The 27,119-nt window shown below is 38.5% G+C and overlaps 1 protein-coding gene across 1 annotated transcript in view; it reads left to right on the top strand.

Annotated features, from left to right (window-relative positions):
• LOC126236611 (coiled-coil domain-containing protein 40) overlaps window positions 1-27,119 on the top strand; it is a 425,031-nt gene that overhangs the window by 1,285 nt on the left and 396,627 nt on the right. The window lies entirely within an intron of this gene.

Consider the following 27,119-nt stretch of genomic DNA (forward strand, 5'->3'; position numbering starts at 1 on the left):
AGTAGCAGCATACAAGGCACTACTGACTCCAAGACTTATCGCAGAAGATATCTTTAGCGAGGCATACCTATAATTGTAGCACATGTAGATTTAGAGAAAAGTTTTGAAAATGTTGACTGGAATACAATATTTGAAATTCATAAACAGCAGGGGTAAGATACAGAGATTGAAAAGCTATCGACTACATCATATGCAAAAACCAGACCGCAGCTGTAAGAGTTGAAGGAGATGAAAAGACAGTGGTAGTTTAGAAGAGAATGAGACAGGGCTGTAGCCTTTCCTTGATGTTATTTACATACTTTGAGCAAGCAATAAAGAAAACAATTGGGAGGAGAATGAAAGTTCAGGTAGAAGACATACAAAGTTTAGTGTTTGTCAGTGGCAGACCAGAGACAGTACAGGACTTCGAAAAGCAGTTAAACAAAATATTGTCTTGAAAAGAGGCTATAAGATGAGCATCAGAGTAAGTAAAACAAGGGTAATGGAACATATTTGAATTAAATCAAGTGATGCTGTGGGAAGTAGACTGGATAAACTAAAAGTAGTACATGTGTTTTCTATTTGAGGAGCAAAATAAAAGATATAGTGGACAAAGTAGATCTGGCAGTATCAAGAAAAGCATTTGGGAGAAAGAGAATTTAGTTAACATCAGATATCAATATAAATGTTAGAAAGTATTATGAAAAGGTTACACCCGCTACTCATCATACAGTGGAGATGTTGAGTCGCAGACAGGCATAACAAAAACGTGCACGCGCGCACCAACACACACACACACACACACACACACACACACACACAACAACAACAACTTTCTCTGGCTACCGAGGCCAGACTGTGAGCAACTGTGCATGATGGGAGAAGCAATCTGTGTGGTGGGGCTAAGGAGGAGGCTGGGGTGGGGAGGGGGAAGGATAGCAAAGTAGTGGTTGGGGACAGTAAGGTGCTGCATGTGGAAACATACAGAGACATGGTGGAGAAATGGTAAGGCAACTAGGTGCAGCCAGGAGGTTAGATGGAGGGCAGGGGATGGAGAGTTGGGGTTGGCAGCCGAGAAGGAGAGAAGTAAAAAGACTGTGGGTGTGTTGGTGGAATAAAAGGCTACGTAGTCCTGGTGTGGGAACAGAGATGGAAATAGGTGGCTGAAGGACAGTTACTAATGAAGACTGACGCCAGGAGAATGATGAATATCCTACCCACCATTCTTCCCACAGTGGTGTTCAGCCACCCATCAAACCTACACAGTATCCTCATCCATCCCTACTTTATTTATTTATTTATTGGTCCAAGAATCAGTTTCGTACATTGTTTGTACATGTGGTGTAGGACAGTGGTAAATCTAGGTAGCTTACAATACAGTAGTCATTTTGACTACATTGTTGACATAATAAAAATGCGTAATAATGTAGGTTGGTGTACTACATTGCTTCTACATGTGATAATAGCAGTTATTAAGGGAGATGACCTGATAAGCACAATCTAAACTATATTATGAATTGGCAATTTGTGAAATTTGGTAAATGCGGTTTACTTATTATGATGTTCCATAAAAACAGACAAAGAATAGAAGCAGTGGTCAAGCAAGAACAGTTTTAACTTTATTTTAAATGCACTTAATGTTGGTATGCATTTTAGGTAAGAAGGCATATGGTTATATAACATAGCTCCAGAATGATACACTCCTCTTTTGCGTAAGTTTGTATTTACTGTGTTCCTGTGTAGGTACATCTTCTGTCTAGTTACATATGTGTGTATATCATAGTTGTGTTTGAAGATATTTTCCTTTTTTAATATGCTCTATTTTGTGAAAATTAGTATTTTGTATATATACAAGCAAGGCAGTGGCAATATTTTCAGAGTTTTAAAAAGGGGTCTACCGGAATCCTTAGCTTTTTTTATTACCCTGATAATCTTTTTCTGTATTTGAAATGTTTTTGTAGTATTTGTGGAATTCCCCCCAAAAATTATTCCGTATATAAGTAGCGACTGTATACTGCAATGATGCATTGTCAGCACTGATGAGCAGCTTGCATTTTGAGTGAGGATCCTAACAGCATATGCCATTGAATTCAGTCTCTTATTTAAATTGTTTAGGTGTACCTCCCACTTCAGATCTGCCTGAACATGTACACATATAAATTTTGCATGACTGACCTTCAACACATTTTTTCCTTCGATGGTGAAAACAGGGTTTGCAGGATGGAGGTTTTGTGTGGTATGAAAGTTAACTGCCACAGAATTTTCAGAATTTATGATGCACCTATTTTTCTTGAACCAGTGTGTTGAGGTACACATAACTGATACTGCAGCCTCATCCAGATTTTCCTCATTCTGTGATTTAATTAGAATATTAGTGTCATCTGCAAACAGTACAGTGGTTCCATCATGTATTTTACTATTCAAGTCATTTACATACAGCAGAAATAGGACAGGTCCTAGAACTGACCCTTGTGGGACTCCATACTTGATTTTCTGCTCATCACTGTAAAAGCTAGAAATTTTTTGTGTTTCATTATCTTTGTGTTTTATTTCTGTAATCTGCTGACGATTACTGAGGTACGACTGGATCCACTTTTCAGACTGGCCTCTTATTCCATAATTACCTAATTTATACAAGAGAATGCCATGATCAGTTACATCAAAGGCTTGACTTAAATCCTGAAATATCCCAGATAAATGTTTTTTGTCATCCACTGCTTTTAATACTTCGTTTAAGAAGACAAAAATTGCTGACTGAGTTGACTTTCCATCTGTGAACCCATGTTGGGAGTCACTTATCAGCCTCTCTTTATTTAAGAAAACTGTTAATCTTCTAAGGAACATTTTTTCCATAATTTTGCTGAAGCCTGGCAAAATCTATCAGTAGCAATATCACTTTTTGCACCCTTCTTATGCAGAGGTGTTACTTTTGCAGTTTACTATGTCTGTTAGTGGTTTCACAATAAATGTTGCACTAGCTTTGATAATAGCATCTGGTATCTCATCAAAACCCCTGAATATTTATTAGGTAATTCTTTTAGGATTCTTGACAGTTCCTCAGGTGTAGCTGGATACAGGAGTAATGTGTTTGAATGAATTTTTTGATCTGAGTGACTGGCTGGCTGTTTGCCACGGTGTGTATTTATTAACTGCTGTGCTATATTTGAGAAATAATTGTTGAAAGCACTAGCAACATGTGTGGGGTCAGTTAGTTTATTTTTATTCATAATCAGCTCTATATTACTGTGATTAACTGGCCTGGTAACCATTTCTTTCCTTATAATTTGCAGGTTGCTCCACTGCTGCTCCCAAACCCATGCTTCATGGCTCACAACCCATAGACCTAGATGCAAGACCTGCCCCACACATTCTCCCACCAACAGGTACTCCAGTCTGGTTACAAACATCACAAGACTACCTGTGAAAGCAGTCATGTAATCTGCAAGCTAAGCTGCAATCACTGTCCTACATCATACGTTGGCATGTTGGCATGATAACCAAGTTGTCTGTCTGCAAGAATGGCCACTGACAAACTATAGCCAAGGAACAGCTGGACCATCCAGTTGCTGAGAATGCTGCCCAAAACAATATTCTTCACTTTAGTGACTGCTTCACAGCCTTCCTACCAACACCAACTTTTCCGAAATGCACAGGTGGAAACTCTCCTTGCAATAATCCTACATTCCTGTAACTTCACTGGCCTCAGGTCACTGTCCTTCACCCAACTATCCCTACCCTGTTCCCACTCCAGCACTACACAGCATACTGTTCCACCAACAACACACCTACAGTCTTCCTACTTCTCTCCTTTTCCATGCCTCCCCCTCCCTCCCTCTCGTCTAGCCGTGTTGGCTGAAAGCTCATTTTGTGACAGTTATTTTGCCATGTCTATCTGCAACTTAGCACCTCCGCTATATGATAACAACTATCCTTTTCATAATATTGTTGTTTTTTTTTTAATTTTTTAAATAGAGTGAAATGTAATTGTTTCTTGGGAGAAGCTGCTTTAAAAAAAATTCTTAAATATGGCGATAAACTTATGATATTTTTCATTAGTATCATTACAGTCATATAAATCAATCCAATTTTCACACTAGAGGGGGAGGGGGGGGGGGAATAAAACAAAGCCAGATTTTTATGTAATAAAATACCTTACAGTATATCTTATTACACAGAGTTTTGAGTTTCCTGCACATTCATCGTAAGAATTTGAGCGTAGTGGTCACAAAAACACGTGTTTGTACCACTTGTATTTTATAGACATATTTGCATGTGTTTATCAAAATTGGTCAGAGATAGATGCGAAGGTTGCCATTTTTTGAGTTGTTTCATTTGCAGTTGAGTCCATATTGAATGACAGTAGTTAACATCTTTGAGTGAATTGGATCTTGAGAAGTCAATATTTCAGTCACCACATATAATTATATTTTTCTTGGGAGAGTGAATTTCTTTCAAAAGTTCCTCCATGTGATAAAGTTCCTCCATGTGATTATAAAACATTTTTTTGTCTCCATCTGGTGATCTGTACATGCAAATAATAATTTTATTTTGCCTTGATAATTCGACTATAGAGAGTTCTATATCTTTTTCACTGGAGAAATTGTGATACTTAGCTACACTGCCGAATTCAATATTTTCTTTAACATATACACAGATGCCCCGATGACTTGATATTTTGCTACAAAACATGCTTGAAAGTTTGAACTGTGGAAGGTATGTTAGTTCCAACATACCTTGTTTAAGCCAGTGTTCTATAAAGGATAGGGTAGAAATATCATTCAGATCATTCAATATTACTGCTGTTTCATTAAGTCTATTGGACAGCAGTTGAACATTCTGATAGAGCAATTTAAAATTAGACACAAGCAAAATATCGTTTGTTGCTTACCACTTGCCTCACATTTTGCACTGGTGTTTCTAGTGGGATTCTTGGGATATGTCTTTTGCTTATTGCTTCACTGTGTGTGGGATTATGCCTTTCTTCTGTTGAGATGTTTTGAATTTCCACTTTATTACAGATGTTTTTCATCCATCTATGCATTAATGTCTGCCTTGTTGCTGCATTTGTTGGTTTGAAATTCAACTCGGTAAATTTGTTTCTGTTTCTTTCTTTCTGCTTGTTTCTGTTTACAGGTGGCCATAATTATCTGTCTGTTCTTGTCTGGTACTTTTACTTCAAGACAGTCATTTTTTAACTATTTGTCCATTTGTGTACGCTTTAGTTATGTACTTGGTTTTCCTATTTTTGCGAGCTTTACTTATTGTTACTTACAATGCACTTAGCGTTACACTCTTATTAACTCTTACAGGATGTTTTAGCAGTAGTCTATATTTTGCATATTACCCTGTCTCCCACCTTTAAGGTCTCATATTTTCAAATCTCGTCTGTTGCATTCCCCAAATCTACCCCTTTTACTAGACCTCTCCAGTCCTTTTCCTTCAGCCCCATCCTTCCACTTCGAAGCTTCTGCTTGAAGAAGGAGCCACTGTCTCTGAAAGCTTGCCTAATTATAACCTTATTTTATGTGTGTGTTCTGCTGCTGCTTGGTGAGTAGATTTTTTTATCCATCCAATTACATTATATTGCCAAAAATTGGTTGTTTTTGTTGTTCTATTTTAGTTCTTTTGTATCCACATGTCTGGCTGTATTATACTCTCCATTTTGGTGTTTATCTGTTTATTTCACTGTGGGGATTAGCTGGTGCCATATTATGTGTGGTAAATATAATTAGAGTAATAAATTTTTCCAAGTTTATAAATAGTTGTTTAGCTCGAAGTAGTTTGCTATGTTTTGTGTGTCGACTGCAATGTTTTCTTGTAGTAGTTCTTTCATCTTTCCTAATATTTAGATGGTGGTGTCATACAGAAATTGGTTTGTTTTATCATTACTCTTATTTCTGTTTAAGTCATTTACATTCATTGACAATGGGATAAATCATAATATTGATTATTGGGAAACACTGTGTTTGATTGCTAACAGATCTGTTTGATGGCTATTAACTGTTTACCTGCTATCTCTATGGACTGTTTTCTTTGGTGGAGCTAGGGTTCAATCAAGAAAAGTAAAGAATGAGTTGGATACAAGCAAGTGGAATATAGACAAATTAGGAGTGAATTAGATGAAGTTTGAATATCCTAGCAGTGATCATTGTATTGAGTGACAATATTGAGGGTGTTTCAGTAGAAGGAGACTGGAATGTAATTAGATTATGGCTGGTAAAGTTATAAATGGTTCAAATGGCTCTGAGCACTATGGGACTTAACAGCTGTGGTCATCAGTCCCCTAGGATGTAGAACTACTTAAACCTAACTAACCTAAGGACAACACAAACATCCATGCCCAAGACAGGATTCGAACCTGCGACCGTAGCGGTCGCTCGGTTCCAGACTGAAGCGCCTAGAACTGCACGGCCGGTGGTAAAGTTATAATACGCACAGAAAGCACAGAAATGAAAAAGCCATGGATAACTAAAAAATAATCAAATTGTAATTAGACAGAGATTACTCCTACAGAGGCTGGAAAAAAATATGGAAATACTGTGAGAAATGCTTGTTTCAATGTGAATGTAGATACTAATCGAACCTGCAGGTGGCACTGTTGTATCAGACGACAAGCAGCATCTGTGCAGTGCTTTCAGTACATTGCAAACTTCGGTCAGTCACAATCAGAACAGCGTATTGTTTAGCTGTGAGAGCATCATTCAGAGATGAATGAATTAAAATGTGGGTGAATTATTCATGCTTCCACAACCAAGTTAGGTGAAGCGGTTGGTGATTCAAGGGGCACCATATCAGAGATTTATATCACACACAGGTTCAGATGGCTCTGAGCACTATGGGACTTAACTGCTGTGGTCATCAGTCCCCTAGAACTACTTAAACCTAACTAACCTAAGGACAACACACACATCCATGCCCAAGGCAGGATTCGAACCTGCGACCGCAACGGTCGCGCGGTTCCCGACTGTAGCGCCTAGAACCACTCGGCCACTCCGGCCGGCACACACAGGAAAAATGGAAAATCATCAATTGCTAAGTCACAGTGTGGATGAAAGTATGAGTTGAGTGATTGTGGCAGACGCCATTAAGAGGATTGTGATGAAAAATAAGTGGCTGACAGCTGCAAAAGTAACTGCAGAACTCAATGTCATGCTCATGAACCCTGTCAACACCAAAATAATGTGAATGGAGCTCCATAAGATGTGAATTACAGAGCGAGCAGGAATTACAAAACCGCGCATCAGTGATGCAGATGCCTGTAATGGAAGGACATGGTGCTAAAGCCACAAAACATAGAAAATGTGGATGATGGAGCAATGGAAGGAAGCTATTTGGTCAGAAAAGTCTTGTTTCACACTGTTTCCAACTTCTGGTCAAATTTAAGTCTGGCGTACACTGTCCCAAGCCTATGATGCAGACAGCTTGCTGACAGGAAAGACATATGGTGGAGGTTCAGTGATGATTTGGGCAGCCGTATAGTGGTAATCCACGGGCCCAGTAGTTGCTCTGAAAGATCACATTACTGCCAAAGATTATATGACCATTTTGGCTGCTCAGGTCCATTCTGTGGTACAGTATTTGCTCCCTAGTTGTGATTCTTTGTTCCCATATGACAGGGCCCCTATTCACACAGCTTGCATCATCCACAACTGGTTTTGTCAGCACAAGGATGACGTTTCACATCTCCCCAGGCCTCCCCTATCACCATATCACAATATTATTGAGCCCTTGTGGTCTACTTTGGAGAGAAGGGTGCATTATCACTATCCATCTCCATCATCATTATCTGCGCTTGCTAGTTTTGAAGGGAGAATGGCATAAGATTCCCGTGAAAACCATGTAGGACTTGTATTTATCCATGCTGAGATAACTGGAGGCTGTTTTGTTAACAACAGTTTCCCTACACCTTATTAATCACAGTAATATATTGTGTTTGTGGTGGTTCCATATTATGTCAAGCCCCTGTATACATCCATCTATATTCTACAAACCATAGTGAAGTGCATGGCAATGGGTAATTCTCATTAAGGAGCTGGTACACCAGAATGAGCAATAGGTTGCCAAACTTTCTATTACCAATGGAAAAGTGCACTGTTGTAAGTCTTGCACTGATGGAGGAACAGTGAAAAATCTACCCAAGTAAACAATGTAGAATATGTTTATTGATAAGAATGTGAACAAAAGTTCCTCCATGGAGTAATTTATTTACAAATAAAAGTTCGATTGGTACTTTGAGTCTCAACAGGGAAGACAAACAATGATTTAAGTGGCCAAAGGCCAAAATGAGTAACAAAAGGTCCAAGTCTAGATTCACTAATGCTGAATTTGTGCAAATTTAGCACGGATTACTGCTTGGAATGTTCAGAAGTTAATCACATGATCAATATGTAGTTGATGTAAGGCCAAAGTCTGAATGAGTAAAATCATTACCATAAGCTTGGTAGGGATTGGAAGATAAACACTGCATGGCTCAAAAGAGATTTTAACATAAATACAAAGTGATTGTCTGATGATGATTCCTTAGCAAGACCCTCATTGACCGCTGGCCCAGCGAGCTTGAAGGAATAACTGGTTTGATAGCTGAGTCTCAACCACTGACCCACGGTTGTGCACCTGCATTAATTCTGTCACAGCACACTGATAAGGCGTTGAACATTTATCAACATGTGGGATGAGTGTGGATCAGTATTTAGCGTGCTGGTTCTTGTGCCTGCTGTGGCAGATGATGCGTGAAGCATGCCCTCCTGCAGGACACAAGTGGGTTGTGAGTTTGCAGGTTGCTGTCTTGTAGGAGGAACACAGCATTCCTTCTCCAGGGAAGAGAACTTCCATCCTTGCCCCAGAAAATCATAGCAAAACCATCAAGAGATGTAGGGCACAGAAGTGGCATTAGAGGCATCCAGCAGCCATATCAAGAGGCTGGGAACCTGGACCCACTGTGAGGCTGATATGTGCAGACTTGAAGTGGCTGACAAGACTGGCAGCAATCAAGGAGAGAGCCATTTGGAGTGAATCTGCAAGGAAACCAAACATACTAACACCACAGAAGAGACAGCGTCAGAAAGGAAAGCAGAGGGCAGATTCTTTAATTTGTATGAAGTCAAGCATTTGGCTCGACGCCATATTGAAAGCGGGTAAATATGCAACTATGGCTGTTTACTACTACGTGTCGAAATGGACATTCGTATGAAATGGAAGTAATCCAACCAGCTAAATGAAAAGTTTTATGAAAGGAAACAGGAATGAAAGAAGCTGTGATAAATCTGTAGTTAAAAACTTATCACATAAAGTTTTAAATTCTTTGCTGTTAACATGTGCAAGCTGTGAACTGCCACTGCTTTTAGCTTCAGGTAACAATGAAGCTGCTTTGTTTTGTAAAAATCATTTTTTTCTTGCGGCATTTTTATTTTATTGCTTAATTTACCTTTTCTGGGACCCTGAGCTAACAAATCAACTTCATTTCTAACAGAAAGAGATGTTATGGGACACTTTGGAGGAGTTTCCATGTTTGTATCAGAGCTGTAAATTTTATTCATGTTTTTAACTTGAAAGTAACACATAGGTGTTGTTTGAAACTTCCTGGCAGATTAAAACTGTGTGCTGGACCGAGATTCGAACTTGGTACCTTTGCCTTTCGTGGGCAAGTGCTCTACCATCTGAGCTACCCAAGCATGACTCACACCCCATCCCCACAGATTTACTTCTGCCAGTACCTTGTCTCCTACCTTCCAAACTTTGCAGGCGCTCTCCTGTGAACCTTGCAGAACCAGCACTCCTGAAAGAAAGGATATTGCGGAGACATGGTTTGGCCACAGGCTGGGGGATGTTTCCAGAATGAGATTTTCACTCTGCAGCGGAGTGTGTGCTGATATGAAACTTCCTGGCAGATTAAAACAGTGTGCCGGACCGATACTCGAACTTGGGACCTTTGCCTTTCTCGAGCAAGTGCTCTATCATCTGAGCTACCCAAGCACAAGTCACGCCCCATCCTCACAGCTTTACTTCTGCCAGTACCTCGTCTCCTACCTTCCGAACTTTGCAGAAATCTCTCCTGCGAACCTTGCAGAACTAACACTCCTGAAAGAAAGGATATTGCAGAGACATGGCTTAGCCACAGCCTGGGGGATGTTTCCAGAATGAGATTTTCACTCTGCAGTGGAGTGTGCGCTGATATGAAACTGTGAGGACGGGGTGTGAGTCGTGCTTGGGTAGCTCAGATGTAGAGCACTTGCCTGCGAAAGGCAAAGGTCCCGAGTTCGAGTCTCGGCCCGGCACATAGTTTTAATCTGCCAGGAAGTTTCATATCAGCGCACACTCCGCTGCAGAGTGAAAATCTCATTCTGGAAACATCCCCCAGGCTGTGGCTAAGCCATGTCTCCGCAATATTCTTTCTTTCAGGAGTGCTAGTTCTGCAAGGTTCGCAGGAGAGCTTCTGCAAAGTTTGGAAGGTAGGAGATGAGGTACTGCAGAAGTAAAGGTGTGAGGATGGGGCGTGAGTTGTGCTTGGGTTGTTCAGATGCTAGAGCACTCACCCGTGAAAGGCAAAGGTCCCGAGTTCGAGTCTCTGTCCGGCACATAGTTTTAATCTGCCAGGAAGTTTCATATCAGCGCACACTGCTTATTATATATTTATAACTTTAGTAGTACATCAAACTACTGTTTACTTGTAGTAAAGTAAACAGTAGCTGATGTACGCAACTAATAAAATAAACAAAATGTATCTGTTTACTTTTGGCTTCAGACACAGCTGTTTACTCAATTTCAATATGACAGACTTCGCGCATGTGCACTAAATTCTGGCACATGATTGCAGCCGAGTTTCCATTCTGTGTACTCTCTATTCTGTAGTAACACTGCACTGTCTGTGGATGGCTCATATGGGTGTGAGAGCACCATGGAAAGGGTACAGGAAAAGTGCAGACAGAGGGTGGATGTGAGTGCAAAAGCATCTGAGAAGTACAATTATTGTGCCCCAAAGGAGGAGGGTGGGAGCACATGAGATGCTAAATTATTGTGCCCCAAGGGCAAAGACGAGTGCAGGAGAACTTGCAAAGTAAAATGATTGTGCCTCATGGCCATAGATGGTTGTGGAAGTATTTGGCATATAAAACAATTGTGTGGGAACACTTGGGGCATACAATTAATGTAGATTTATTGTGCCCAGAGGGTGTAGTTGGGTGTGTTGCAACACAGGGGAGGGAAAATGATTCAGCCCACAGGGATAGTTTGGTGCAGGAACTGGAGAATTAGATATGGAAAGGATATTTGTTAAACTTCTTTGAGGACTATTCACAGAAAGAATAGTTGTAAAATGTGTGCACAGATTAGGATCATAAAAGGATCAGAAATTGTGCGCATTGGTTAGACACAAGCTGGGCTACCGGAAAGGAAACAGGCACTAGTGATGGTGCTGCGAAAATATTGAAGCAGTCACTACTGGTGGGATGAAATAGTGGAAGCCATTGCCAGTAGTGGGAAGAAAATGTTGAGACCTGGAGCCAAAAGAAAACACTCTCTGTCTGAAATAGGTGAGAAACTGAGTTCAGAAGAAAAGAATCCATCATCAAATTTTCTGGGACAAAACTTGGTAGTGGCACTGGACCTAGTGGGGCCAGAAAAAATCCTTATCTCCACCTAATTTGAAGAAGTGGCACTAGAAATGGTGAAAATGCTTACTTATTGCCAAATGATGGGACAAAACTTGGAAAGGCAGTACTGAAGCTGGGGAAAATGCTTCCTTGTTGCCAAATGTTGGGACAAAACTCACAATTTATTTTTTTCTCATTGCCAGCCTGACGTGGAATGAAAACTGAGAGGGGACAGGGGAGGAGAGGGGCTCCTGGGGCTAGAAAATTCCTCATTACCCACCTGGTAGTCTTGTGCTGATGGAGGCACAGTGAGAATACTACCTGCATAAACAGTGTAGACTAAGTTTGTTTGTAAGTACACGAACAAAAGCTCCTTCTTGGAGTAATTTGTATGCAGAAAAAAGTTCGATTGCTACTTCGTGTCCCAACAAGGAAGATAAATAGAGGTTTAAGTGACAAGAGATTGAAGCTTATTTCCATAAAGACGCATTTGTGTAAATGCAGCATGGATTATCCTTTAGAATGAAGTTAATCACATAAGTAGTACTTACTTAGTTGGTGTAAGGCCAGACTCTGAAGAAATAAAGTCGATTCCCTAAGCTCAGCTGAAAGTGCGAGGTATGTTCAAAAAATAACATGACTATATTTTTATGAAAAAATATTTATTTATTCATCTACATTCATGTTGTCCCCTGCAAAGTAATCCTCCTCAAATACAATACACTTCCTCCAATGCTTCTTCCAATCCTTGAAGTACTTCTCATAAGAACTTTTTGGTTAAGCCTTGAGTACTTCAAGCGATGCAGTTTTTATTTCCTCAATCATTGAAAATCTTTATCCTTTCATAAGTCTCTTCAATTTTAGGAACAGGAAAAAGTTGCAGGGAACCAAATCTGGTGAATATGGTGGCTGGGGCATGATTATCATGTTGTTTTTGGTCAAAAAATCTCTCACAGGCAACGATGAATGAGCAGGTGCATTGTTGTGACGCAAAAGCCTTGAATTGTTTTACCGCAATTCCGGACATTTTTTGTGTATTGCTGCTCACAAACGGCGCATAACATTAAGGTAATACTCCTTATTTGACCGTACGACCTTGAGGCAAAAATTCATGATGCACTGCGTCATGGTAATTGAAAAAAATAATGAGCAAAACTTTGACATTTTAATCAAACATGACATGCTTTTTACTGTCTTGGCTCTCCAGGGTGCTTCCATTGGGATTGTTGGGCTTTGGTTTCAATGTCATATCCATAAACTCATGTTTTGACACTAGTTATGACCCTTCTGAGCAAATCGTGATCATCAGTGACATCATTCAAGAGCTACTGAGCGATTCTAATGCGATGCTTCTTCTAATCAAGTTTTAGAAGTTTTGGAACAAACTTCTCTGACACACGTGCCATGCCAAAAACATCCAAAAAAATTGCATGACATGAGCCGACTGATATGCCAACATCCTCAGCAACTTCTCTTTTCAATGATTTTCCAAAATAATTCTCTTCACAGCTTTGCATTATCATTTGTTGTTGATGTGCTGGGGTGTCCAAAGCGAGGTTTTGTCATTGGAATCCTCTCAGCCATATTGGAAGAGCTTGTATGACTAGTAAATTTTTTTTTTACTTAGAGCAGGCTCACTGTATGCCACTGTCAACATTTCCAGTATTTTAGAGCACTTGATTCCATTTTTTGCACAAAATTTGATGCAAATTCTTTGCTCCATTTTTTATAATAATCAAGAATTGCCGAGCACACTGAATCACGTGTAACCTATCTGTCAAAAACTAATGAAGTGTGCTGTACACTTGAAACTGTGAACATGTGTACCAGCACAACAAAGAAAAAGATCGATAATCAAATATACATTGCTCGTGCAATTTGTAAAGTAATCTTACTTTTTGAACAGCCCTCGTATAAGGTAAAAACTGCACAGCTCAATAGAGAATCAAGGTAAACATTGCACAGAGAGTGTCCAACGATGATTCCTAAGTGAGACTCTGGTTGGTGGGCTGTGGATGCATGTAGTCCTGTCCCAGAGAGCTTGAAGGTGTAACTGGTTTGGTAGCTGAAACGGAACCACTGATCCGTGGTTGAATGCTAGCCTAAATACTGTTGTGGCACATGTATACACTGTGAGCTGTTGGCAGGCATCTACATCTACGTGATTACTCTGCTATTCACAGTAAAACGCTTGGCAGAGAGTTCAGCAAAGCACTTTCAAGCTGTCTGTCTATCGTTCCACTCTTGAACAGTGCGCAGGAAAAATTAGCACTTAAATTTTTCTGTGTGAGCCCTGATATATTGCAGAGAAACAGTGTCCATGATCACAGGGCTGCTGTTGTGGAAGCGCTGTACTGGCAGTGCACTAGGCACTTCCTATGATGGCTGTCAGAGACTCTGTGGACAACAAATTGGAGTGTTGCTGTTGTTGCTGTTGAAAGTTGTGCAGAACAATTTCCAACATGCAGGATGAACACAGATTGATGTTTGGCTTGTAGGCACTTGTGCTTGCTGCGGCAAAATATGCCTGAAGTGTGGTCACCTGTGGGATACGAGTGTGTTGTAGGTTGCTGTCTTGCAGGAGAGAGAGAGCACGCTAAATGCTTGGTTCTTAGGGGTATTTGTGCACCACTATAATCATGTTCCCTTTAATTTTTACTCTGCAGTGTCTTGCTGTAAGTCTCTAAAATTCCGTTTGGAGTGAACCAGTACATAAATGATGTGGCAACACACATCATCATTTTCTGTAAAAGTTTACCGTCTAAAATTTTAAATAAGCTTAAATGCGCACTCTTACAAGCCATAGGAGCTTCTGTCATTTCAGAACAGGCTCACTGTATAACAGATGTAGATTATTTGACAAACCACTAGTGATTTCACCAGAGTTCTCTTAAACATCTCTGAAACTTATCATACAATTATGTGATATGGCTGATCCAATGCCTAAGCTAAAGTTCCCCCCTGCTGGCCACCACACAACCTATCACTGCTGGCCTCCCGAGCTAATTGCCTGCATTACCCAACTAAATACAGTTGGAAGCATGTACAGGGTGATTCAAAAAGAATACCACATCTTTAAAAATGTGTATTTAATGAAAGAAACATAATATAACCTTCTGTTATACATCATTACAAAGAGTATTTAAAAAGGTTTTTTTTCACTCAAAAACAAGTTCAGAGATGTTCAATATGGCCCCCTCCAGATACTCGAGCAATATCAACCCGATACTCCAACTCGTTCCACACTCTCTGTAGCATATCAGGCGTAACAGTTTGGATAGCTGCTGTTATTTCTCGTTTCAAATCATCAATGGTGGCTGGGAGAGGTGGCCGAAACACCATATCCTTAACATACCCCATAAGAAAAAATCGCAGGGGGTAAGATCAGGGCTTCTTGGAGGCCAGTGATGAAGTGCTCTGTCACAGGCTGCCTGGCGGCCGATCCATCGCCTCGGGTAGTTGACGTTCAGGTTTATACCAACGTTTAATACACCACCTATCAGGAGGTTTAACACCATACTTCGTTCGAAATGCATGCTGAACAACTGTCGTCGATTCACTTCTGCCGTACTCAATAACACAAAAAGCTTTCTGTTGAGCGGTCGCCATCTTAGCATCAACTGACGCTGACACCTAGTCAACAGCGCCTCAAGCGAACAAATGTACAACTAAATGAAACTTTATAGCTCCCTTAATTCGCCGACAGATAGTGCTTAGCTCTGCCTTTTGTCGTTGCAGAGTTTTAAATTCCTAAAGTTGTGGTATTCTTTTTGAATCACCCTGTACTTACATAGCTTCGACTTCTTGGACTCTTGATGTCAGGATGCATTTCGTCGGTACAATGTAAATTTATTTAAATTGTTATTGTGGTTCGAGTATGGCATGCCACTGTGTATGGATATGTAACATTAATTTCTATATTAAATAATTAGTTTTACTATTCTATTATTCTGTGCTGTACTCTTTTGAGCTCAGAGTAGCAACCATTCCCATCCTCCAGAATGCTGTGCTCGCAAGCTAACAGAGTTCCCCACACATCACTGCTATTGTCCCTTTACTATCTGTCCTTGCCCTTGCTGGCTGCTCACTGCCCTCCTGGGCGCTTGCAACTGTTTCCAGCTTCTAAAATTCACCACCTCTCTACAGAAACAGCTGATGCCAAAGTCCATTTACTTACACATTATACCAGTTATTAGTTATTCTGCCCATTCCACTCATGTATGGATCACTGGATGAATTGCTGCTTTAAATTCCTTTTTGTGCACAATAACTGGTGTAATTTTGTATTTGTAGTCTCTACAAGGCTGTAACATATTCTTAGAGTCCTCATTTAGATGGTGGTTTTTGAAACTATGTAAGTAGTCTTTCATGAGATATGTTGAATTTATTTTCAGGCATCTGCCTGTTTAGTTTTTCCCACATTTCCGTGACACTCTTCCAACAGTTAAACAAACCTGTGAGCATTTGTGCTGCCCTCCTAAGCGAATGTACAATATCCTTTGTCAGCCCAAATTGGTACGAATACCACATACTGGGGTAAAACCCTAATTGGTACAAATATCACATACTGAGTAATATTCTAGGATGTGTCACACAAGTGTTGTGTAAGCAACCTCGTTTGTAGTATGAGAGCATTTTCCTAGTATTCCACCAATCAGCCAAAGTCTGCTACCTGCTTTAACTATGAGTGAGCCTTTGTGGTCATTACATTTCATATCACTTCATATTGTTATACCTGGGCATTGGTACAAGGGAACAGATTGGATTTGTGACTCAATGATATTGTCACCATTGGTAACTACATTTTTTCACATTAAGTGCACAGTTTTTAATTTCCAAACATCTAAAGCAAATTACCAATTCTTGCACCATTTTGAAATCTTATCGAGATCTGATTTATTGAACATTTGTGCAGCTTTTTAGACAGTACATCATATAATAACTGCACCACATGCTAAAATCTAAGATTATTGTTAATAATGGTTGGAAGGTCAGTAATATAGAACATTTGGGTTTTTAAACTGCACACATAATATGTTTTGAAGAAGCCAGAGTTTGAAACCCCAAATTTAATTCGCAGACACAGACAAAAGACCAACAGGAGCTTCCAACCCCAACAAGATGAACATACAATATGAACAGCAAGGGTCCCAACATATTTCCCTGAGGTCCACCTGAAGTTACTTAAACTCTCTGTCCAAAATAACATGCTGTGTCCTCCCTGTCAAGAAACAGGGATGGGAAAACCAACCAGTTAAAACCGATACTAGTATTTTAGTTATGAACAATCGGCAGTTTTCGGTATTTCTTTGGTCTTGGCTATAACAGGTGTTTTTTTTTAATTTTTTTACTAATAACTGAGTTAAAAAAAAAGAAAACAAAGTATCAGTTAGCCATAGCAGCATCGCTAAAATTTTTCATTTTTAAATAAACCTTTTTTAAAAAAGGAGTAACTTTCATTCACAAAGTTTGCATTACTTTGAGATATTGTATTATAGAAAATGGGAAAAGTGATCACTACTACTTTAATAGCAATGCCAACAGAAAGGAGCAACAAATGCATGGCATAAGAATCAGTATAGCATTGCTGAAACAATGTCCCTGTTGCTGAGTGTTGTGGCTTTAGGTACATGTATACAGTAATCAGTTACTGATTTTCCTACTCGGGTGGTACAGGAAAGCAGCACACTGGTAGATAACATTTTCATACCAAGATAAATTCAATCAAATAAAAACTTTTCCTGTTAAGAATGCTCTGTCTGATCATGATGCACAGCTAGTTACAGTATATGATATTGCTCCATACAGTAATGCAAAACAGTCTCCAAAATAGTGCGTTCAATTAAAGATTTAACAATTCAAAATTTTAGGGAAAGCTTGCAACAGTTAGACTGGATGAGGTGTACAGGAAACATGATCTTAATTTAAAATTTAACACATTTCATGATACCTTTGTGAGTGTATTTGAAAACAGTTTCCTTAAAAAAAACATTGAATTATAATTGTAAGAAACCATGTAAAAAGCCATGGCTTACTAAAGGGATAAAAATATCTTGTAAATAGAAAAGGGAAATGTATCTTATAGCTAGGAGGAATAATGATTCTGAAACAATGAAACATTATAAAAACTGCTGCACTGTATTAAGAAAAGTTATTAAAAAGTCCAGAAGTATGTGCATTATGTCTGAGATTAGCACATCTGATAATAAAATTAAAACAATTTGGAATATTGTGAAAAGGGAAACAGGGCAACCAAGAGCACAGGAAGACTGTATTTCTATCAAACACAATGAAAAGTTTGTTAACAAGAAGACAGAAGTAGAAAACATTTTTAATAATCATTTTTTAAGTGTTGTAGAGAAAATAGGTTCCAGCTTTTCATTAGAAATGCAAGGCAGTATATGAAGAGGCAGTACCTACGCAATTTGATAAAATTGAAATTCAGCCCACCTCTCCTACTGAAATTAGGAAAATAATAAATTCACTCAAAAGTAAAAGCTTACATGGAATTGATGGCATTTCCAACAGAGTACTGAAAGCTTGTTCCCAACAAATAAGTAGGATTCTCAGCCACATATGTAGTAGCTCACAGAAACAGGGAAATTTTCCAGATAGACTGAAATATGTTATTTTTATAGCATTTCATAAAAAAGGGGATAGATCTGATACTAACGACTACCACCCAATCTCACTTCTGCCATCTTTATCCAAAATTCTTGAAAAAGTAATGTATTCAAGAGTAGCATCACAATTTGTAAAAAATGAAGTACTAACAAAATGTCAATTTGGTTTTCAGAAAGGCTTTTCAACAGAAAATACTATTTATGCTTTCACTGATCAAATATTAAATGCAGTGAATAACCGAACATCACCCATTGGGATATTTTGTTATCTCTCAAAGGCTTTTGATTGTGTGAATCATGAAATTCTTCTAGATAAGCTTAAGTATTGCGGTATGAGTCGGACATTGCACAAATGGTTTAATTCGTACTTAACTGGAAGAATGTAGAAGGTTGAAATTAACAGTACAGACAGTCTGCAAAAACCAACAGAGTCCTCTAACTGGGGATGTATCAAGAATGGTGTCCCACAGGGTAGGGTTCAGTCTTGGGTCCCTTATTGTTCTTAATATTTATTAATGACTTGCCATTCTATATTCATGAAGATGCGAAGTTAGTTCTTTTTGCTGATGATACAAGTATAGTAATCACACCCAAGAAGCAAGAATCAGCTGAAGAAATTGCAAATAATGTCTTTCAGAAAATTATTAAGTGGTTCTCTGCAAATGGACTCTCACTAAATTTTGAGAAAACACAGTTTATATAATTCTGTACAGTAAATGGCATAACACCATTGATAAATATAGACCATGAACGGAAGTCTGTTGCTAAGGTAGAATACTCAAAATTTCTGGGTGTGTGTGCATTGGTGAGAAATTGAATTGGAAGAAACACATTGATGATCTGCTGAAGCAGTTAGGTTCAGCTACTTATGCTATTAGGGTTATTGCAAATTTTGGTGATAAACATATCAGTAAATTAGCCTACTATGCATATTTTCATTCACTGCTTTATATGGCATCATATTTTGGGGCAATTCATCATTAAGAGAGAAAGTATTCATTGTACAAAAGCGTGTTATCAGAATAATAGCTGGAGCCCACCCAAGACCACCTTGCAGACATTTATTTAAGGAACTCGGGATATTCACAGTACCTTCACAATACATATATTCACTTATGAAATTTGTCATTAATAACCCATCCCAATTCAAAAATAACAGCAAAGTGCATAGCAACAACACTAGAAGAAAGGATAATATTCACTATTCTGGATTAAATATCACTTTGGCTTGGAAAGGGGTGAATTATGCTGCCACGAAAATCCTTGGTTATTCGCCAAATAGTATTAAAAATCTGACAGATAGCCAACCAGCATTTAAAATCAAATTAAAAGAATTTCTGAATGACATCTCCTTCTGCTCAATAGATGAATTCTTAGATATGAAGTAGTAACTGTAAAAAAATATTAATTAATTAATTTATTATTTTGTGTAAAGAAAACGTATGTTAAAGTGACACGTTCCACATCATTACGAAACGTCATATACGTGATCTATGGAACAAGGATTAATGTATGTATGTATGTATGTATGTATGTATGTACAGAGTGTTCAGAACTAAAAGAATCATTCAGATACTCATCATGATTCAAATATCATTCAAAATAAGATCACCATCCATTTTAGTATATTTACTTGTACGCAGAATTTCTAAACTTAATTTCTGGCAACCTTCTGACCAGAATCAATTTGTAGAAGCTAATTGAAATTCATCAAACATCTACTAATTGTTTTGAGATGTGAATCCCTAATGTGCAATAACATCCCTTAAACAGACCACAACAAATGTGATTTTCCTTTTGTCTTACCATCATTTAGGAAGCACACCCGGAAATGATTTTAAAAATATAACCAGATGTAAATCACGAACTGGATCACTTTGATTAAAATTATGTAAGTTTAATTTGTCTGTTTCTGTCATAACCCCTTTAACCACAGTAGTGCATTTAAAACCTCATATCTTTACTTAATTTAAGTGTTTAGTTTCATACTACTTGGTTTGGGACACAACAGTATCTGTAGTAGCTGTATTACTCTCTACTATATTTGCTCTCTCATTCAGTACAGATTGTAATTCTTTGGTCTTATATAAATAAGAGTCTAAATGGGATTTCACTTCATTAGCTCATATTGCACAATTTTTTTCCATTGTTTGAACAAGTTCATTCACCACTAATTTTATTTGACTTAGACTAATAGATATGTTCTCAGTTCCTACAACTGATTTTGTAAACAGCCTCACAAGAACCTTTTAACTCAGAGACTTCATCCCTAACCTAACAAATAACTTCAGCTTGTTTCCTTTTTATTTCAGCCGCAGAGCTTTTAGACTTAATACTTATGTTACTTATTTGCTTATGTGTTACTGCCAAAAATGCAGATTCTTCCCGCTAAAACTTATGACAAGTAGTTATTTCTTGGCTAGACTTAATTATCAGAGTCATTTATTAACTTACTATTCTCATCTTGTGAATGTAGCAGCACTTCTTATTTCTGTGCTTGCTTAAAAAAAAAAATAAAAAAAAATAAAAGAAAATTTAAAAAAATAAGAAAATGGAGAGGAATTCTGCCCTATGTAAGACTCCATGTTGTAGTTTTGTTTTCACTCAGACATATTTTTAGCACTTACTGTGCTATCTTCAATGGATTTATTTGTTTATTTTCATTCTCACATGAATAGGAAAATAGGAATTCGGGTAAGCTACTACAAACAGCATAGTGAACGCATTATTGTGGCCAATATAGATACGAAGCCCACACCTTCTACAGTAGTACAAGTTTATATGCCAACTAGCTCTGCAGATGACGAAGAAATAGAAGAAATGTATGATGAAATAAAAGAAATTATTCAGATGGTGAAGAGCGACAAAAATTTAATAGTCATGGGTGACTGGAATTCGGTAGTAGGAAAGGGGAGAGAAGGAAATGTAGTAGGTGAATATGGATTGGGGCCAAGGAATGAAAGAGGAAGCCGCATGGTAGAATTTTGCACAGAGCATAACTTAATCATAGCTAACACTTGGTTCAAGAATCATGAAAGAAGGTTGTACACATGGAAGAACCCTGGAGATACTAAAAGGTATCAGATAGATTATATTATGGAAAGACAGAGATTTAGGAACCAGGTTTTAAATTGTAAGACATTTCCAGGGGCAGATGTGGACTCTGACCACAATCTATTGGTTATGACCTGTAGATTAAAACTGAAGAAACTGCAAAAAGGTGGGAATTTAAGGAGATGGGACCTGGATAAACCGAAAGAACCAGAGGTTGTACAGAGTTTCAGGGAGAGCATAAGGGAACATTTGACAGGAATGGGGGAAAGAAATACAGTAGAAGTAGAATGGGTAGCTTTGAGGGATGAAATAGTGAAGGCAGCAGAGGATCAAATAGGTAAAAAGACGAGGGCTAGTACAAATCCTTGGGTAACAGAAGATATATTGCATTTAATTGATGAAAGGAGAAAATATAAAAATGCAGTCAATGAAGCAGGCAAAAAGGAATACAAACGTCTCAAAAATGAGATCGACAGGAAGTGCAAAATGGATAAGCAGGGATGGCTAGAGGACAAATGTAAGAATGTAGAGGCTTATCTCACTAGGGGTAAGATAGATACTGCCTACAGGAAAATTAAAGAGACCTTTGGAGAAAAGAGAACCACTTGCATGAACATCAAGATCTCAGATAGAAACGCAGTTCTAAGCAAAGAAGGGAAAGCAGAAAGGTGGGAGGAGTATATAGGGGGTCTAGACAAGGGCGATGTACTTGAGGACAATATTATAGAAATGGAAGAGGATGTAGATGAAGATGAAATGGGAGATACGATACTGCGTGAAGAGTTTTACAGAGCACTGAAAGACCTAAGTCGAAACAAGGCTCCGGGAGTAGAAAACATTCCATTGGAACTACTGACGGCCTTGGGAGAGCCAGTCCTGACAAAACTCCACCATCTGGTGAGCAAGATGTATGAAACAGGCGAAATACCCTCAGACTTCAACAAGAATATAATAATTCCAGTCCCAAAGAAAGCAGGTGTTGACAGATGTGAAAATTACCGAACTATCAGTTTAATAAGTCACAGCTGCAAAATACTAATGTGAATTCTTTACAGAAGAATGGAAAAACTAGTAGAAGCCGACCTCGGGGAAGATCAGTTTGGATTCCGTAGACATGTTGGAACACGTGAGGCAATACTGACCATACGACTTATCTTAGAAGCTAGATTAAGAAAGGGCAAACCTACGTTTCTAGCATTTGTAGACTTAGAGAAAGCTTTTGACAATGTTGAATGGAATACTCTCATTCAAATTCTGAAGGTGGCAGGGTAAAATACAGGGAGCGAAAGGCTATTTACAGTTTGTACAGAAACCAGATGGCAGTTATAATAGTCGAGGGACACAAAAGGGAAGCAGTGGTTGGGAAGGGAGTGAGACAGGGTTGTAGCCTATCCCTGATGTTATTCAATCTGTATATTGAGCAAGCAGTGAAGGAAACTAAAGAAAAATTCGGAGTAGGTATTAAAATCCATGGAGAAGAAATAAAAACTTTGAGGTTCGCCGATGACATTGTAATTCTGTCAGAGACAGCAAAGGACTTGGAAGAGCAGTTGAACGGAATGGGTAATGTCTTGAAAGGAGGATATAAGATGAACATCAACAAAAGCAAAACGAGGATAATGGAATGTAGTCGAATTAAGTCGGGTGATGCTGAGGGAATTAGATTAGGAAATGAGACACTTAAAGTAGTAAAGGAGTTTTGCTATTTGGGGAGCAAAATAACTGATGATGGTCGAAGTAGAGAGGATATAAAATGTAGACTGGCAATGGCAAGGAAAGCGTTTCTCAAGAAGAGAAATTTGTTAACATCGAGTATAGATTTAAGTGTCAGGAAGTCATTTCTGAAAGTATTTGTATGGAGCGTAGCCATGTATGGAAGTGAAACATGGATGATAAATGGTTTGGACAAGAAGAGAATAGAAGCTTTTGAAATGTGGTGCTATAGAAGAATGCTGAAGATTAGATGGGTAGATCACATAACTAATGAGGAAGTATTGAATAGGATTGGGGAGAAGAGAAGTTTGTGGCACAACTTGACTAGAAGAAGGGATCGGTTGGTAGGACATGTTCTGAGGCATTAAGGGATCACCAATTTAGTATTGGAGGGTAGCGTGGAGGGTAAAAATCATAGAGGGAGACCAAGAGATGAATACACTAAGCAGATTCAGAAGGATGTAGGTTGCGGTAGGTACTGGGAGATGAAGAGGCTTGTACAGTATAGAGTAGCATGGAGAGCTGCATCAAACCAGTCTCAGGACTGAAGACCACAACAACAACAACATGAAGCTATTGGTTGTCTATGCTGGTAGCTTTAAAGCTACTACACAGTCTACAGTTTGTCATAGTTTTTAATGTTGTTGTGATGTTCCCTTGTTTGTGTTGTGATAACACACTTATTTCTTTAGCTTGGTGAACAAATCTTACAAAATGCGCGTGTAACAACAGCAAAAGAAATATGTATGTTACCTTGACACAAACAAGAGAAAGAACACAACATCAAAAACTATGACAGACTGAGGATTGTGCAGTAGATTTAAAGCTACCAATATAAACAGCCAATAGCGTTGCGTGAGAAAGAAAATAAACAAATAATCCCACTGGAGAAAGCACATAAAGTGCTTAAACATGTCTGGATGAAAACAAAACTGCAAAAAGGCATCTTGTGTAAGGTAGAATTCCTCACTAATTTGACGATTCTCAGTTCTCCTTCTAATCTCGCTTTTCTAGACTTGAATTCTCTTTCTAATCTATGCAGTTAGTTCTCTTTCTAATCAATTAAGTCTATTATAATTAGATCTTGTCTCACTGAACGCTTTTTGGATACATCCAGACGAGACGGGGATGTAGCATCATAGTAGTAAGTGGGCTTGTACTGCTAAGTTATTTGTACACTGAATTCAATTTTGTGATCACTGAAATAATGTCACATAATATCTCAACTTGTGAAGATCATTTTGTGTCGTCCACTCCTTCTCAGTGCTTCACTCATTTTTCCAGGGAAGTGCTTTTCTGATTATCCCATATTATTATTATCAGAGTGGTAGGAAGGTGACACTGATGTATTTGAAGTTGATAAAATATCAGTAGAAAATAAGAAAGATGAATCTTATAGGTGCAACTGTGGCAATTTGGGAGATGAGAAGTCTACATTTTGCAGTCAGGAAATGTTCAGTGAGATAAGATCTAACTATAATAGGTTTCAGCACTTAGAAAGAGAACTGATTTATTTGGGAAGTGTGTCAGAAAGCAAACTGATCCACAACAGTTGCTACTGATCTGTCATACCATGGATACTGGCACAGGGACAAAGTTGACATCTAAACCAGTCCCATACATGTTCTATCAGGACCAGATCTGGGAATCGTGCTGGCCTCAGTAGTACTTCAACAGTATGCAGTCAGTTCATAGAGACATGCTCCTTATGTGGATGAGCATTGTTCTGTTGAAGAATGGTACCTCGGTACTGTCACAAGATAGGTAACACATGAGGACGCAGGATCGTTTGTGACATACTGTTGTGCCATCAGAGTTCCCTCAGTCACTATCAACTGGGGCCTGAAGTCATACGCGATGGGTCGCCACACCACTACAAAAGGAGCAGCACAGCTATGCCTTTCCAAAACATTGGGCAAATGCGACTTCTCCACAGGTCGCTGCAATACTCACCTAAGTTGGTCACAAGGGGTAGTGCAGAAGGTGGTGTACAATATGGTGATCCTCCCTGTGATCAGACGTGGTCGACCAGAAGTTTGACAATGTGTATGCCTGCCCTCATGTTTCTATGCAGTCCAATATTGGGTTACTGCTACTTCCAGTTGCCACAGATCTGGATATTGCAATGTTCAACCAGCCAGACAAATGGAGACTGAACAATGAGGCTCGTGATAACACTGTCATACATGAGTAAACTTCACCTCCGTGTCACAGTTATTACCCATAATCTGATGCTGTTCTTATCTCTTCTTTTATATGTTAAAAGAAAGGTAAAAACACTAATCATGAACAACACTAAATCACTTACTTAATTAGTTTCATGATCCATGCATCATTTTGCACAATAAATCATAATGATGTGGAGCGAGTGATTGGACATTCACATTGAATATTAATTTGTAAATATGGCTACATACTGAACATATAAAAGATGTTTTTTTTTTTTAAATATGCAGATGTAAGTTAGCAATTCCTACCTGCCACCTTTTACTCATTACAAAAATAGAGACTTTTCTATGAAATAGGAGTTGTCAAGGTGACTTGTACCTTTCACAGAGAATTGTAGCTTTAATCATTTATGTGCCCACTGATGGTGTGATGTGTGTGTATACGAAGATACATTGACACTTGACCCTGTCTTCAGGGGATGCTGCACTGTTTTTGGCAGGCAGTATATTTATATCAGATGCTCCATCTTTCTCCATATTACTGCTGGTTTCTAATTAAATAAATTTGCATAAAGATATTAATTTGCAGCTTCATGAATATAGGAGTGGAAACATATAAAATATTACCACATTTTTAAGTAATATTATACTTAGGCTAAATATTACATGAAACTTACATGTTTTTGTGCCTCGTAACAAAATGGCTTCTTACAATACGCAGAAACAAAAAGGGAAGAGAGAGCAATCTTTTTGCAAAGAACAGCAATTGCAATTCCATTTGCAGATCATATTAATTGATTACAGAGTCTTTGTTATTTTTCTGCGATAATATTTATTTCGTTATGACGTCAGTTTTGGTATATTTGCGAAGTTATTCAATATCATTTTTATCACATTATGTGGCGTACCGCCACAACCCTCCCTCCATTACTCAGAAACAGTTGGATATTCACTATCCTACATTTACTTTTGAAATTAAAATTGAAGCAGGGAATTATAACTGGACCATTACGAAAATATTCAATATTGTTTCTAGTAACAGAGTTCAACATCTCAGTGTCATAACAGGGGAATTATTGTCAGCTGAGAGAAGATATTACAGATTGGATAACAAAGCGATAGCGGTAGCTTTAAGAGTTCACCAATCAGAGAAACAGTTTAAAATAGCTTTGAGTGAAATTTATTACTGAAATTTAAAAATAAAAAGGGCCAACTACTATTACTGGCCATACCATCTGTAGAAGTGGGAACAGTCTTCAAGTCTCTATCAACATACCTGTGGTCTGAATGGAATTCTTACTTAAGCACAAATCCTTTAGAGATCTGACAGTTTAATCTTGTAGCAAACTCTGGGCTTCAGTGAACTACTTACCTCGAAGGCATGAAATAAAAAATCCATCTGAGTACATCAGTGTGCAAGAGGGAAAAGGCAGGGGGGCTGGGGAGGGGGGTGGGGGAGGAGAAGATTGTAGTTCTAAACAGTGCTGAAATATCTAATAATGTATACTGTGATTCATCCCAAATTCCCAAGAATGGGATTTACAGGACACAGATGAAGGAAGGAAGCTTGGAGTGTAATTTTATGAAACATGAATGAATGAACTACTGACTTTTCTGCTAGCCCAACATTGAAGTAGATGGGCCTTTGAATAATTTCAATGTGTGAAGGGGAATAGTTGCAGTTTGCTGCTATGTTGGTTTGTGAGTCATTTCTGGGTGGCACAACATTGAAGCATGAATATTGGTAGTCAGAGGTATGGGTTCAAACATCAATGGCAGCTACAGTTTTAATTTGTTTTGAAGACACGAAACATGGAGACTAATGAGTGGGATTTTGCAATGAAGGATACACAAGTTATTTCCAAAGTTTGCTGTAAGAAAAGTGTTATGGTTTATTGGTGAAAGGTGGATAGGATCTATCTTTTATAATATATATTGTGTGTGCAATAATATATTCAATCCTGCAGGAGGCAGAGCATATTTGTAAATTAACA

This window comes from Schistocerca nitens, chromosome 2, assembly GCF_023898315.1.
Source record: "Schistocerca nitens isolate TAMUIC-IGC-003100 chromosome 2, iqSchNite1.1, whole genome shotgun sequence".
In the NCBI taxonomy this organism is placed as follows: domain Eukaryota; kingdom Metazoa; phylum Arthropoda; class Insecta; order Orthoptera; family Acrididae; genus Schistocerca; species Schistocerca nitens.